This window comes from Rutidosis leptorrhynchoides, chromosome 4, assembly GCF_046630445.1.
Source record: "Rutidosis leptorrhynchoides isolate AG116_Rl617_1_P2 chromosome 4, CSIRO_AGI_Rlap_v1, whole genome shotgun sequence".
Classification (NCBI taxonomy): domain Eukaryota; kingdom Viridiplantae; phylum Streptophyta; class Magnoliopsida; order Asterales; family Asteraceae; genus Rutidosis; species Rutidosis leptorrhynchoides.
In genome coordinates, this window is record NC_092336.1 from 447,164,768 (window position 1) to 447,180,233 (window position 15,466).

The window sequence follows — 15,466 nt, forward strand, 5'->3', positions numbered from 1 at the left end:
TAATATAAATACTAATAATCCTAAAACTTTTCATAATTATATTATTATTGATAATAATAATAGGTTATATTAATTTTTTTTATTTATAATAATATTAATAATAATCTTGATAAAGATAATAATAATAATACATAATCATTATTAGTAACTAAAGTTGTAATTTTACTACTAATTACAATATGAATAATGATAACAACAATACTAATGATATTAATAATAATAGTAATTATATATCAAACCAATTATATAAATGTTCATAATTTTTACAAAATATTAATAATAACCGTGTTATTAATATTAAATACATATCCTAATAATAATAGTGGAAATAATATTGCTAGTAAAGATAACAAATTAAATGCATTAAATTTCATATCTATATATTATTTATAATAGTATAACTAATTATTTACACATTTTATATATATTACCAAATAATTATAATTAATAATAAGAATCACATATATCTTAATTCATTTAGATAATATGTAATTATTCTGTTTATTTTACATTTTTTTTATTAGTTAAAGTGTATCTATTTTATTTATTTAAAATATTTACACACACACACACACATATATATATATATATATATATATATATATATATATATATATATATATATATATATATATATATATATATATATATATATATATATATATATATATATATATATATATATATATATTTATACAAAGTTGTTCGTGAATCATCAGACATGGTCAAAGGGTAACAGAATTCATGAATATAAATTTCAAGGTTTTCGAGACTCAATATTACAGATTTTGCTTATCGTGTCGGAAACATATAAAGTTTAAGGTTTAAATTTGGTCGAAAATTTCCGGGTCGTTACAAATCACGTTGGCCTGACGTCATTATATTATACTAACTCATGCTTCAATTCCCAACACTTCTCCACAATTCATTCATAATGTATACTTAGATTTTACAGAAGTTTCCAATATAATGGAATACATAAAACACGAAGAGGTAGATAATTTCGGACAAGAATATTTATGTAAATATCCTCAGAAATATCGAAGATATCTGTGATGATAGTTTGGAATTTCTGAGTTCGAAAGTTGATAAGGAAAAATTTTCCGCAAGATTTTAACGTGGGTACGGAGCAAGATATTTTCTAAAGATTTTGGTGGATCCAGAATTACCTGGATTCTTTTGAAAATAGGGTTTGGTCCTTGTATTTGTCCTTGGTCTCCTTCATGGTGTGCTCAATCCAATTTTCAGTACCAAATTTTCTATCGAGCGTTCCTAACACTTCCTTCTTTATCATCAACTTTTGACCATTAAGACCATCTATAACATGCTGCTTCGTCAGCATTTTCAAATTTAACGGATCTAGGTCATCGGTTATCAAACCGAGGTGTTTGCAGGAGAATTGTGTTTTTAGATGATTAAACGCTGATGGTAATATGGTGGAATATGAAAGGTTCCCCGGTAACAATAAAAGAGCACGTATATATATCAAGGTTATAATAAGGTTGTTTTGAGTGAAAAGTCTTGTTGGAGCTGTGACAAAATTGGCTATTTTAGAGAGTGATGGTAAAGTTATTTTCGATAATATCAATGCCAAAGGAGCTAGCACAGATTCGTGTTTATCGTTTACTCAGGTTTCGAGGGTTTTTAGATGCATAGCTATATGCATCGATCTTTTCTTCCGTAGATGAAGTGCGGTGGGTTCATCCTCTCGATTGAGATGTTTTCAAGAATTATGAAAGGTTTGAACGCAGATTGTAATCGCCAAGATACAAATGAAGTTTAAAATGAAATCAAGTGGCAAACTTGAAGAAATGTTTAGTTTCATATGTTATAATCAATATTTTAATTCATTTTAATTGTCGAATATTATTAGTCCACAGTCGATAGTCCACAGTTAACAGTCCAATAATTCATGTATAGTTTAATATATAATATTCGAATTAATTAATACGTTTCGTGACCCGTATACGTCTCAGACTCGATCACAACTCAAACTATATATATTATTGTATAATCAACCTCAACCCTGTATAGCTAACTCCCGCATTACTGCATATAGAGTGTCTATGGTTATTCCAAATAATATATATAGATGCGTCGATATGATATGTTAAAACCTTGTATACGTGTCCCGATATTTAAAGTGCGTAAAATAAATAACAGAAATTAAATGACGATAAATAAAATTGCGAGAATGTAAATTGCGATAATTAAATTGCGATAAATAAAATGTAATCAGTTAGCTGGGAACAGTTAGCTGGAACAGTTAGCGTGGATTCTTAACAATATTTCAATTAGTTAATTCGTTTGTTTCTAACAAATTTTATTTTTGTCCAATGTTTTCTTCATTATGCCACTCGTTGGATTCTGATAGGTCAAAATCCAAATATGAAATTGAATGAAAATGAAAATAGTTGTTCTTTGGTGAACGGATACGTATATGTGCGGACTTGAGCAGTATTGTTAATGACTGCTGAATCAGAACTGAAGAGTGTACAGTGTAACTTATTAATGTGAAATCTAAATATTTCTCGGGTATTACCTACCCGTTAATATATTTTCACGATTAACAGTTTGTACAAAAGAATTTTTAATTACAATCTTTATGAAAATATACTTACATATATATTTTCTTCAGATGTATTCATGGATTTAATGAGTTAATAAGATATTAAACTCATTTGATTTATCGTTAGTACTAGATTACATAATCTCTAAAACTTTAGAAATTACATAATCGCCATGTCGAGCGAAGATAATCGATGTAGAACGAAGATAAAGTAGATAGAACGATACGTAGAACGATGATTATGCTCGAGGTACAAAATGAGATGTTGAGGCATGTGATGTTGAAACTTGGGTTGTTGGTGGTACTGGTGTTGATGTTGGTAGTACTGTTGGTGCCGGTGATGTTGCTGGAGCTGTTAAGTTTTGCACCATATTCTCCAAAGCCACTACTCGAGCACGAAGTTCGTTGACTTCTTCTATTATTCCGGGATGATTGTCGGTCGGAACGAGCGGATGAATAAGGTTTAGAATTATAGAGATTATATAATCGTTGCGAGCTATTCTAGAAATGAGGGTGAAAAAATGGTGTTTCGGATAGGTTCGTTGGTAAGTGCTTCAGGTTCTTCGCCGAGAGGGCAATTTGGTTGGTGGAAAGGATCGCCGTCTTCGTGTCTCCATTGATTAAGTCGACTACGAACCCATCAGATGAATTGGGGATGGCTAATTGATTGATTCATTCTGGTGACACCGCTTTCGGAGCTTAGGTGAAACTCCATATCAGAATAGTTGTCAGAATCCGAGAAATTCGAACTGGTTGAGGGATTCATCTCGTACGATCAGATGAAGGATTTTCGATAAGAAATAGATTATAAGATGTAGATTTGTACCCTACAATACATAATTTACATATGCATATATAATACTAAAATCCCATAAGTTACGGAGGAATCTACGGAAATATGTTAAGCAAAGTTACAGTAACAGATATGCTAAGATATGAATTAGCAGATACGCTAAGATATGAATTTTGTCTATACACTATTCATGCAATCCAGGCAGTAAGATATATCTAGATTAAGAATGATAAGCAAGTGATTCCCTAAGAATGATAAGCAGGAAATTTTCGACACGAAATGATAAGCAAAACTCTTGACATGCAGACACGGTCGAAGTCCAGACTCACTAATGCATCCTAACAACTATCAGTTAGACACACCAATGCTAGACTTGGTTCGTTAAGACCATCGCTCTAATACCAACTGAATGGACCCGTCCTAATACACCTGGACGAAGTCATCAACATTTGGTTCCATTGCGAGGTACTGACCTAAATATGTCATGTACGACTCCAAGTAATATCTTTAAAATGAGCAAATGCACAGCGGAAGATTTCTTTCATACCTGAGAATAAACATACTTAAAAGTGTCAACCAAAAGTTTGGTGAGTTCATAGGTTTATCATAATAATCATTTCAATATATTAATAGACCACAAGATTTCCGTTTATAAATATATGTACACTCGCAAGTGCATAAAAGTATTCTGTAAGTTGTAGGCACCCGGTAACAAGCCTTAACGTTCATGTTTTACCCTCTGAAGTACACCAGATCAGGTGTGTTTAAAATAACCTCGAAGTACTAAAGCATCCCATAGTCAGGATGGGGTTTGTCAGGCCCAATAGATCTATCTTTAGGATTCGCGCCTACCGTACATAGACAAGTAGTTTAATGTTACCAAGCTAAGGGTATATTTCTGGTTTAAACCCACATAGAATTAGTTTTAGTACTTGTGCCTATTTCGTAAAACATTTATAAAACAGCGCATGTATTCTCAGCCCAAAAATATATATTGTAAAAGCAATTAAAAAGGGAGCAAATGAACTCACCTAATGTATTTTGTAGTAAAAGACATTTAACAATGCAGGGTTGGCCTCGGATTTACGAACCTATATCAAGTATATATATTAACACATATAATGGGATTCACAGCATTTCATTTCTTAATATATATATATATATATATATATATATATATATATATATATATATATATATATATATATATATTATTTATATATTTGTAATTATATAGAATCTATTCTAAATTTCATTTAAAAATATATACCTTATTTATATACAAATTTCTTATGTTATATCTGTTTATTTTGTGTATATATCTAAAATAATCAATATCTTTACATTTAGTTATATTGATATATCTATATATATTTAATTAGTATTAGGTTTAGAATTTAATAGTTTATTATATGTAAGTATTTAAAAAAAACAAATTATATATATATATATATTTTATATAGTTATATGGAATATTAATATAATTCTATTATATGTAATAAGTATTTTAATGTACAAAATATTTATTTGTTAAAATGATAGTCTTGAAAATAATAATTTACTACTAATAATAATAATAACCTAAATGAAGTTTTAATAAATATAATAACTTTAATAATAATGTTAATTTTTAATAAAAAGATAGTTTTAATAAAAAAAATGAAAATTTTGATAATTTAATTAAAATGATACTTTTATTAATAATAGTACTTTTTAAATAAAAATAATAATAAGTTTAATAATAATGATAATAATAATACTAATACTTAATAATAACAATAATAATCATAATAATAATAATAATAATAATAATGATAATAGTAGGAATAAAAATAAATAATAATAATAATAAAAGAAAATACTACCTCAAAGTAAAGGCCTAAAAAATAATGCCTCTTCCCAGGAATCGAACCCAAGACCCCTCGTTTCACAACTTCTTTCCCAAACCAATGAGCCATTCGTTTATTAGTGAATTAACTAGTAAGTTAAGTTTATTTAACCCGATAACGAATCTGTTTCCATTTTCTTCTTCTTTTTAGAAAATTCAATCGTCTTCTTCATCCCATCAACTGCATCTTTCTCGAACATAATCAATATTTAACTCGCTATCATCATCATGTATGTTTATAACCTCTATCACCATCGTGAATTATCATATATCATCATAGTCGTAAATTTATTCAAATGAGGGAATAAGAAACGAAAACGTGGTTATATCAGGAAATACCACGACCAAGTTTTAGATTTTTGAGGTGAGAACTGAACAGGAAGTCCACATCGTAAATGGGAAAAATGAATTGGGTAATTCAATATTGGTCCTTCATATACTAATAACAAGGATATTCGACAGTTTTTAATGAAGTAGCCCGTTGCACTTAAATAAAAATTTGGCCCAATAATAAACTAATGGTAATATGTGAAACATGAAAATGACGGCTAAAGAGTGGAGTGGGGATAAATTAAAAAAAAAAACGTAACAAAAGCTTTGCAAGTTGCAGCAAACTTTGTTTCTTTTCCTTATTATTTTATTTATTTATTCTTTTTTTTATAGCCGAAATATAAAAAAAAATTTGGTTCTTGATAATTGGCAATGGAACGGTAGTTGTATGATATTCTTGGGTTTGATTATTGATCGACATAAACAAAAGCATAGTAGTGGTAGTGCAAGAGTGTGGTGGTTGTTTACAGCAAGAAAAACAGAAAAAGTAAAGAATTGTGGAAGTGAAGGTGGAGGTCTAGTAGCGGTGGTGAAGGCTACATAAAGAAAAAAATATATATATACTCGTAATGAAGATGGTGGGTTTCGATGGTTGATGATTGAAGGGTGATTCAAAGGTGATGAAGGAGGTGGTTGTAGGATGGAAAGGTGTTGATGGAGAGTGGTAACGGGTGGTGATCGAGTGGTTTCCCAAGGGTGGCCGGATGTGGTGTAGTGAGGGTGGTGGTCATACCATGGTGGTCAAGGTTGGTTTCGGTTGATCGATCATGTCTACATATATGTATATATATATATATATATATATATATGCATATGAATATATATAAAGACAATAGATAGATGTAGATATTTTATTATAATTATAAAGGAAATCACAAGGAAACAGTAAGAGATACAGTAATAAATAGTTCAGCAGCCGTAGGTTTGTCCTATTAGGAGGTGTTATATCGTGTCCATTGCTAAACAGTTAAGATATAAAAGTGTTCCTAAAAATCCCAAATTTTTAGATTAAATATATTTAATTATTTCACTCATTACCTGTTTGAAACCTGATGAAAAAGGTTCGAAAATTATTTATTTTCTGTTCCGATTTATATGTACGGAATACAAATATTTAAACTTAAAAAGGTAAAAATATTTTTATCAAACCTAAAATCTTCGAAATCAATTTACTGTTCAACTTTTATTTTAAATCTTCATAAACTTGTACTAGATCTATATTAAAACCAACGAAGCGTCAAACGAGTGTCACTGACGTTTACTAATTAGGCTCGAAATCATTCATTTTCCTTTTACTCTCTCTACATATATAATCAGTTTTAAATAACAAGTTTTATCACATAAATATATATTATATATTTTTAAACAAATAGATTTAATATTATTTTATATATTTCCAAGTAGTATTTATATACACATTTATATACACACACATATATATGTATCTATTTACAAATAGTTGTTCGTGAATCGTCGAGAACAGTCGAAGGTCAATTGAATATATGAAACAGTTCAAAATTTTTGAGACTCAACCTAACAGACTTTGCTTATCGTGTTGAAATTACACTATCGTATCGAGAGTTTGGTTTAAAATTAGTCGAAATTTTCCAGGTCGTTACACCAACGGCGTCAATGGAAAACTTAATTTAGCACAAAAATCTCTACTCATATAGCTTCTATCCGCATCCGAATCAAATAAAACGTAAGCAGATTTATTGTCAATAAGAAACGTACCCATAACAAGCTCCGGGTCTTCCTATGCCTCTGCCGCATTAATATTGAAAACTCTTTCGCGGCGTTGTCCATTCATGTTCTCCTGGTTCGGGCAATTTCTAATAATGTGGCCCGGTTTTCCACATTTATAACAAACTACATTGGCATAACTTGCTCCGACACTACTTGCTCCGCCATTACTCGTTCCGACACCATTTGTTCCTTTCGTTCTATTAACCCCTGGTCCGTAGACCTCACACTTCGCCGCGCTATGACCATTTCTTTTACACTTGTTGCAAAATTTGGTGCAGAACCCCGACTGATACTTTTCACACCTTTGGCATAGCTGCTTCTGATTGTTGTTGTTGGTGCGCTTGTTATTGTTGTTGGGATGATTGTTGTAGTTGCTGTTGTTGTTGTTGTTGTTGTTGTTGTTGTTGTTGTTGTTGTTGTTGTTGTTGTTGTTGGGCCGTTTGTTGTAGTTGCGATTGATGTTGCGATTGTTGGGATAATTGTTGCGATTATTGTTGTAATTGTTGTTGTTGTATTGGTGATTCTTATCAATGTTTTCCTCTAACTTTCTTTTGACTTGCTTCACATTGGCCTCTTCAGCCGTCTGTTCTTTAATTCTTTCCTCAATCTGGTTCACTAGTTTGTGAGCCATTCTACATGCAGGTTGTATGGAGGCGGGCTCGTGTGAACTTATATCTTCTTAGATTCTTTTCGGTAATCCTTTCACAAACGCGTCGATCTTCTCTTCCTCATCTTCGAACGCTCCTGGACACAATAGGGACAATTCTGTGAATCGTCTTTCATACGTGGTAATATCAAATCCTTGGGTTCGTAACCCTCTAAGTTCTGTCTTGAGCTTATTGACCTCGGTTCTGGGGCGGTATTTCTCGTTCATCAAGTGCTTGAATGCTGACCACGGTAGTGCTTACGCATCGTCTTGTCCCACTTGCTCTAGATAGGTATTCCACCATGTTAACGCAGAACCTGTGAAGGTATGCGTAGCGTACTTCACTTTGTCCTCTTCAGTACACTTACTTATGGCAAACACCGATTCGACCTTCTCGGTCCACCGTTTCAATCCGATCGGTCCTTCAGTTCCATCAAATTCCAAAGGTTTACAGGCAGTGAATTCTTTGTAGGTGCATCCTACACGATTTCCTGTACTGCTAGATCCAAGGTTATTGTTGGTATGTAGCGCAGCCTGTAATGCGGCTATGTTTGAAGCTAGAAAAGTACGGAATTCCTCTTCATTCATATTCATGGTGTGTCGAGTAGTCGGTGCCATTTCCTTCAAAATAGTCAAATGGAACAAGTTAATCATACAGAATATTAAGAGTAGTTAATAGTATTTCGTAGCATAATATGAACTCATTTATAAAAGCTTTTTCTTCATATTAGCGTTTTATAAGTTTAAATTCGGGTAGTACCTACCCGTTAAGTTCATACTTAGTAGCTAATATACAATTCAACTACTGCAATTCTATATGAAAAACTGATTATAATAATATTTCGCGTTCAAACTTTTATACAATATTTTACAAACTTACAATACCGCTTATTTTACATAAAGCATGAAATATAGCACACAATAACTTTGATACAAGATAGTTGTGAAGATAATTCTAGCTAGTACACAAGTCGTTCAGCAAAGGCAATAAAGACACGTAATTCATACGTCCAGAAACAAGTCATGCATTCTGGTTTTACTAGGACTACTTCCCATCCTTGGTCTTGTGGAACATAACCGTTATGGCCATTGATAAGACAGCGTATTGTAACGTCGTCAAAGGGACGAGGGTAACGTAATGACCAACAGTCTCATAATAACCTAAAAACCTCATTTCTTACCCCAATTACCGACTCCGTCACTTGTGGGAACGTTTTGTTTAATAGTTGTAGCCCGATGTTCTTTTTCTCTCTTTGGTGAGAAGCGAACATTACTAACCCGTAAGCATAGCATGCTTCTTTATGTTGCATGTTAGCCACTTTTTCTAAATAATGAAGTCCTATATTCGGATACATTGAGTCAAAATAATTTCTTAATCCGTTGCGTAAAATAGCATTTGGGTTCCCCGCAATATATACGTCAAAGTAAACACATCGTAACTTATGGGTTTCTCAATGTGATATCCCCCATCTTTCAAACGAAAGTCTCTTATAAACCAAGACATTCTTGGAACGTTCTTCGAATGTCTTACAAACTGATTTCGCCGTAAATAGTTGTGCCGAAAAATTCTGACCGACTCTAGACAAGATTTCATCAATCATGTCTCCGGGTAGGTCTCTTAAAATATTGGGTTGTCTATCCATTTTGTGTTTTTATACTGTAAAATAGACAAGAGTTAGATTCATAAAAAAAAAATACTTATTAATACAAGCAATTTTTACATATATCATAAAGCATAAGCACACTATATTACATATATTACACCTCACGAATACAACTATCTTATTCCAACTCGCTCGTTTCTTCTTCTTCGGTTTTGGTTCGTTTTGCAAAGTTTTTAGGGATATATGATCTTCCCCTAATACTAGCTGTCGTTTTCCACAACGGTTTAGAAAAACCTGGTGGTTTAGAGATTCCCGGGTCATTGTTACAACTTAAGGACTTCGGGGGTTGACGATATATATAAAGTTCATCGGGGTTGGAATTAGATTTCTCTATTTTTGTGCCCTTTCCCTTATTATTTTCTTTTGCCTTTTTAAATTCAGTTGGGGTAATTTCTTATAACATCATCGGAATTCTCGTCGAAATCCGATTCATCGGAGAATCGGTAATCCTCCCAATATTTTGCTTCCTTGGCGGAAACACCATTGACCATAATTAACCTTGGTCGGTTGGTTGAGGATTTTCTTTTACTTAACCGTTTTATTATTTCCCCCACCGGTTCTATTTCTTCTTCCGGTTCCTCCTCCTCCGGTTCCTCCTCTTCCGGTTCTGATTCTTCTTCCGGTTCTGATTCTTCTTCCAGTTCCTCTTCGGGAACTTGTGAATCAGTCCAATATATATTCGACTCTTCGTTATTATTAGGTGAGTCAATGGGACTTTTTCTAGAGGTAGACATCTATCACATAATATCAAACACGTTAAGAGATTAATATATCACATAATATTCACATGTTAAAAATATATAGTTTCCAACAAAAATGTTAAGCAATCATTTTTAAAGAACACACGGTCGAAGTCCAGACTCACTAATGCATCCTAACAAACTCGATAAGACACACTAATGCAAATTTTCTGGTTCTCTAAGACCAACGCTTGGATACCAACTGAAATGTCCCATTCTTATTGATTAAAAACGTTTCATATTAATTGATTTCGTTGCGAGGTTTTGACCTCTATATGAGACGTTTTTCAAAGACTGCATTCATTTTAAAACAAACCATAACCTTTATTTTATCGATAAAGGTTTAAAAGCATTATGTAGATTATCAAATAATGATAATCTAAAATATACCGTTTACACACGACCATTGCATAATGGTTTACAATACAAATATGTTACAACGAAATAAGTTTCTTGAATGCAATTTTTACACAATATCATACAAGCATGGACTCCAAATCTTGTCCTTATTTTAGTATGCAACAGCGGAAGCTCTTAATAATCACCTGAGAATAAACATGCTTTAAACGTCAACAAAAATGTTGGTGAGTTATAGGTTTAACCTATATATATCAAATCGTAACAATAGACCACAAGATTTCATGTTTCAATATACATCCCATACATAGAGATAAAAATCATTCATATGGTGAACACCTGGTAACCGACATTAACAAGATGCATATATAAGAATATCTCCATCATTCCGGGACACCCTTCGGATATGATATAAATTTCGAAGTACTAAAGCATCCGGTACTTTGGATGGGGTTTGTTAGGCCCAATAGATCTATCTTTAGGATTCGCGTCAATTAGGGTGTCTGTTCCCTAATTCTTAGATTACCAGACTTAATAAAAAGGGGCATATTCGATTTCGATAATTCAACCATAGAATGTAGTTTCACGTACTTGTGTCTATTTTGTAAATCATTTATAAAACCTGCATGTATTCTCTTCCCAAAAATATTAGATTTTAAAAGTGGGACTATAACTCACTTTCACATATTTTTTACTTCGTCGGGAAGTAAGACTTGGCCACTGGTCGATTCACGAACCTATAACGAATATGTACATATATATCAAAGTATGTTCAAAATATATTTACAACACTTTTAATACAATTTGATGTTTTAAGTTTATTAAGTCAGCTGTCCTCGTTAGTAACCTACAACTAGTTGTCCACAGTTAGATGTACAGAAATAAATCGATATATATTATCTTGAATCAATCCACGACCCAGTGTATACATATTTCAGTATTGATCACAACTCAAACTATATATATTTTGGAATCAACCTCAACCCTGTATAGCTAACTCCAACATTCACATATAGAGTGTCTATGGTTGTTCCGAAATATATATAGATGTGTCGACATGATAGGTCGAAAAATTGTATACGTGTCTATGGTATCTCAAGATTACATAATATACAATACAAGTTGATTAAGTTATGGTTGGAATAGATTTGTTACCAATTTTCACGTAGCTAAAATGAGAAAAATTATCCAAACTTGTTTTACCCATAACTTCTTCATTTTAAATCCGTTTTGAGTGAATCAAATTGCTATGGTTTCATATTGAACTCTATTTTATGAATCTAAACAGAAAAAGTATAGGTTTATAGTCGGAAAAATAAGTTACAAGTCATTTTTGTAAAGGTAGTCATTTCAGTCGAAAGAACGACGTCTAGATAACCATTTTAGAAAACATACTTCCACTTTGAGTTTAACCATGATTTTTGGATATAGTTTCATGTTCATAATAAAAATCATTTTCCCAGAAGAACAACTTTTAAATCAAAGTTTATCATAGTTTTTAATTAACTAACCCAAAACAGCCCGCGGTGTTACTACGACGGCGTAAATCCGGTTTTACGGTGTTTTTCGTGTTTCCAGGTTTTAAATCATTAACTTAGAATATCATATAGATATAGAACATGTGTTTAGTTGATTTTAAAAGTCAAGTTAGAAGGATTAACTTTTATTTGCGAACAAGTTTAGAATTAACTAAACTATGTTCTAGTGATTACAAGTTTAAACCTTCGAATAAGATAGCTTTATATGTATGAATCGAATGATGTTATGAACATCATTACTACCTCAAGTTTTCTGGATAAAGCTACTAGAAATGAGAAAAATGGATCTAGCTTTAAAGGATCCTTGGATGGCTTGAAAGTTCTTGAAGCAGAATCATGACACGAAAACAAGTTCAAGTAAGATCATCACTTGAAATAAGATTGTTATAGTTATAGAAATTAAACCAAAGTTTGAATATGATTAATACCTTGTATTAGAATGATAACCTACTGTAAGAAACAAATATTTCTTGAGGTTGGATGATCACCTTACAAGATTGGAAGTGAGCTAGCAAACTTGAAAATATTCTTGATTTTATGTAACTAGAACTTGTAGAATTTATGAAGAACACATAGAACTTGAAGATAGAACTTGAGAGAGATCAATTAGATGAAGAAAATTGAAGAATGAAAGTGTTTGTAGGTGTTTTTGGTCGTTGGTGTATGGATTAGATATAAAGGATATGTAATTTTGTTTTCATGTAAATAAGTCATGAATGATTACTCATATTTTTGTAATTTTATGAGATATTTCATGCTAGTTGCCAAATGATGGTTCCCACATGTGTTAGGTGACTCACATGGGCTACTAAGAGCTGATCATTGGAGTGTATATACCAATAGTACATACATCTAAAAGCTGTGTATTGTACGAGTACGAATACGGGTGCATACGAGTAAAATTGTTGATGAAACTGAACGAGGATGTAATTGTAAGCATTTTTGTTAAGTGGAAGTATTTTGATAAGTGTCTTGAAGTCTTTCAAAAGTGTATGAATACATATTAAAACACTACATGTATATACATTTTAACTGAGTCGTTAAGTCATCGTTAGTCGTTACATGTAAGTGTTGTTTTGAAACCTTTAGGTTAACGATCTTATTAAATGTTGTTAACCCAATGTTTATAATATCAAATGAGATTTTAAATTATTATATTATCATGATATTATGATGTACGAATATCTCTTAATATGATATATATACATTAAATGTCGTTACAACGATAATCGTTACATATATGTCTCGTTTCAAAATCATTAAGTTAGTAGTCTTGTTTTTACATATGTAGTTCATTATTAATATACTTAATGATATGTTTACTTATTATAATATCATGTTAAATATATATATAACCATATATGTGTCATCATATAGTTTTTACAAGTTTTAACGTTCGTGAATCACCGGTCAACTTGGGTGGTCAATTGTCTATATGAAACCTATTTCAATTAATCAAGTCTTAACAAGTTTGATTGCTTAACATGTTGGAAACATTTAATCATGTAAATATCAATTTCATTTAATATATAAAAACATGGAAAAGTTCGGGTCACTACAGATAAGGTATAAGATATGCATGTCCTTGGAAAGCTAGCGAAAAATTAAGAACTTTTCCTTTAGATATCGAATGGTTTCGATGAACGGATTAGAAGTTATAATCAATTGAATTTTTGATATTTTTATTAAAAATGATTATTATTATCGTCGTTTTTATCGTCGTTCTAGTTTTATCTTATTATTATGATTATTATTATATTTATCAATAAAAGGGATTTATCATTAAAAATTGTTATTTTTTCTATTATTACTATAGTTATTATCGTTAAAGTTATAATTAGTATTATTATTATTATCCAATTATTATTATTATTATTATTATTATTATTATTATTATTATTATTATTATTATTATTATTATTATTATTATTATTAGTATTATTATTATTATTATCATTATTAATATATATATCATTATTTAAAAATGGTTATTGTTATTGTTATTATTATTATTACTATATTATCATTAAGATAATTATTAGTATTATCGTTAATAATGTTATAGTAACTATCATTATTAATATTAGTGTAATTAAAACAAATATTTGTAACACCTAATTATTTTGATTACTATTTTTATCATTATTATGAACACGATATAAAAGACGATTAAAAGCTATTAAACGAAACGATTAGGAAATAATGAGTAAGAGTATCATGATGAAATTAAAATATTATAAGATATTGATTTAGATAAAATTATCGTTCTTATTATATTTATCGTTATTATTATTATTAAAAGTATCGTTAGTATTAAAACTATCATTTTAACAAAAATTATCATTTTAATAGAAATGTCATTGTTACTATAAAATATCATTATTATTATTATTTTAAATAGAATTATTATTTTAAAGATAATATTAAAAATTATCGTAAATATTAAAGTTATCATAATTAGAATTATCGTTTTATCATAATGTCATCTTAGTAATTATAAATATTGATATTTTTATAATAATAATTATTATTACAAAATAATACAACTTTTACTTACTATCATTATAGATATTATTTTATCAAATAAATATGTGATACAAACATATTTTACTACGTGTAATAACTTACTTTAATAATACCTATCATATTATCTTTATGATATTAAATGAACCCTATAAATTTTATTACTTCATATATATAAAAGTATATTTTATTATATAAATTTAATATAAAATTTTATTTATTAATAAATAAATTATATTATTTACTCTAATAAATGTTTTAAAAATATTTAAAAATATAAAACGACGATATTTAAACTATATATTAATCATGTATAGATTTTTGGAAATTATTTTGAGTCAAATTTACTTTTGTTGACTTTTGCATATTAGTCTCGAGCATTAGGATTGTGGTACACTATGACTTGACCTAATTTGTTACACAAATATTGACCAACACATAAATATATATAATTAATTTAGGTTCGTGAATCCAAGGCCAACCTTGCACTTGTTCAATGACGTTATATGTATTTTTACTACGAAATACAGTATGGTGAGTTTCATTTGCCTTTTTACCCTTTATATTTTTGGGACTGAGAATACATGCGCTTTTATAAATGTTTGACGAAATAGACACAAGTAATTGAAACTACATTCTATGGTTGAATTATCGAAATCAAATATGCCCCTT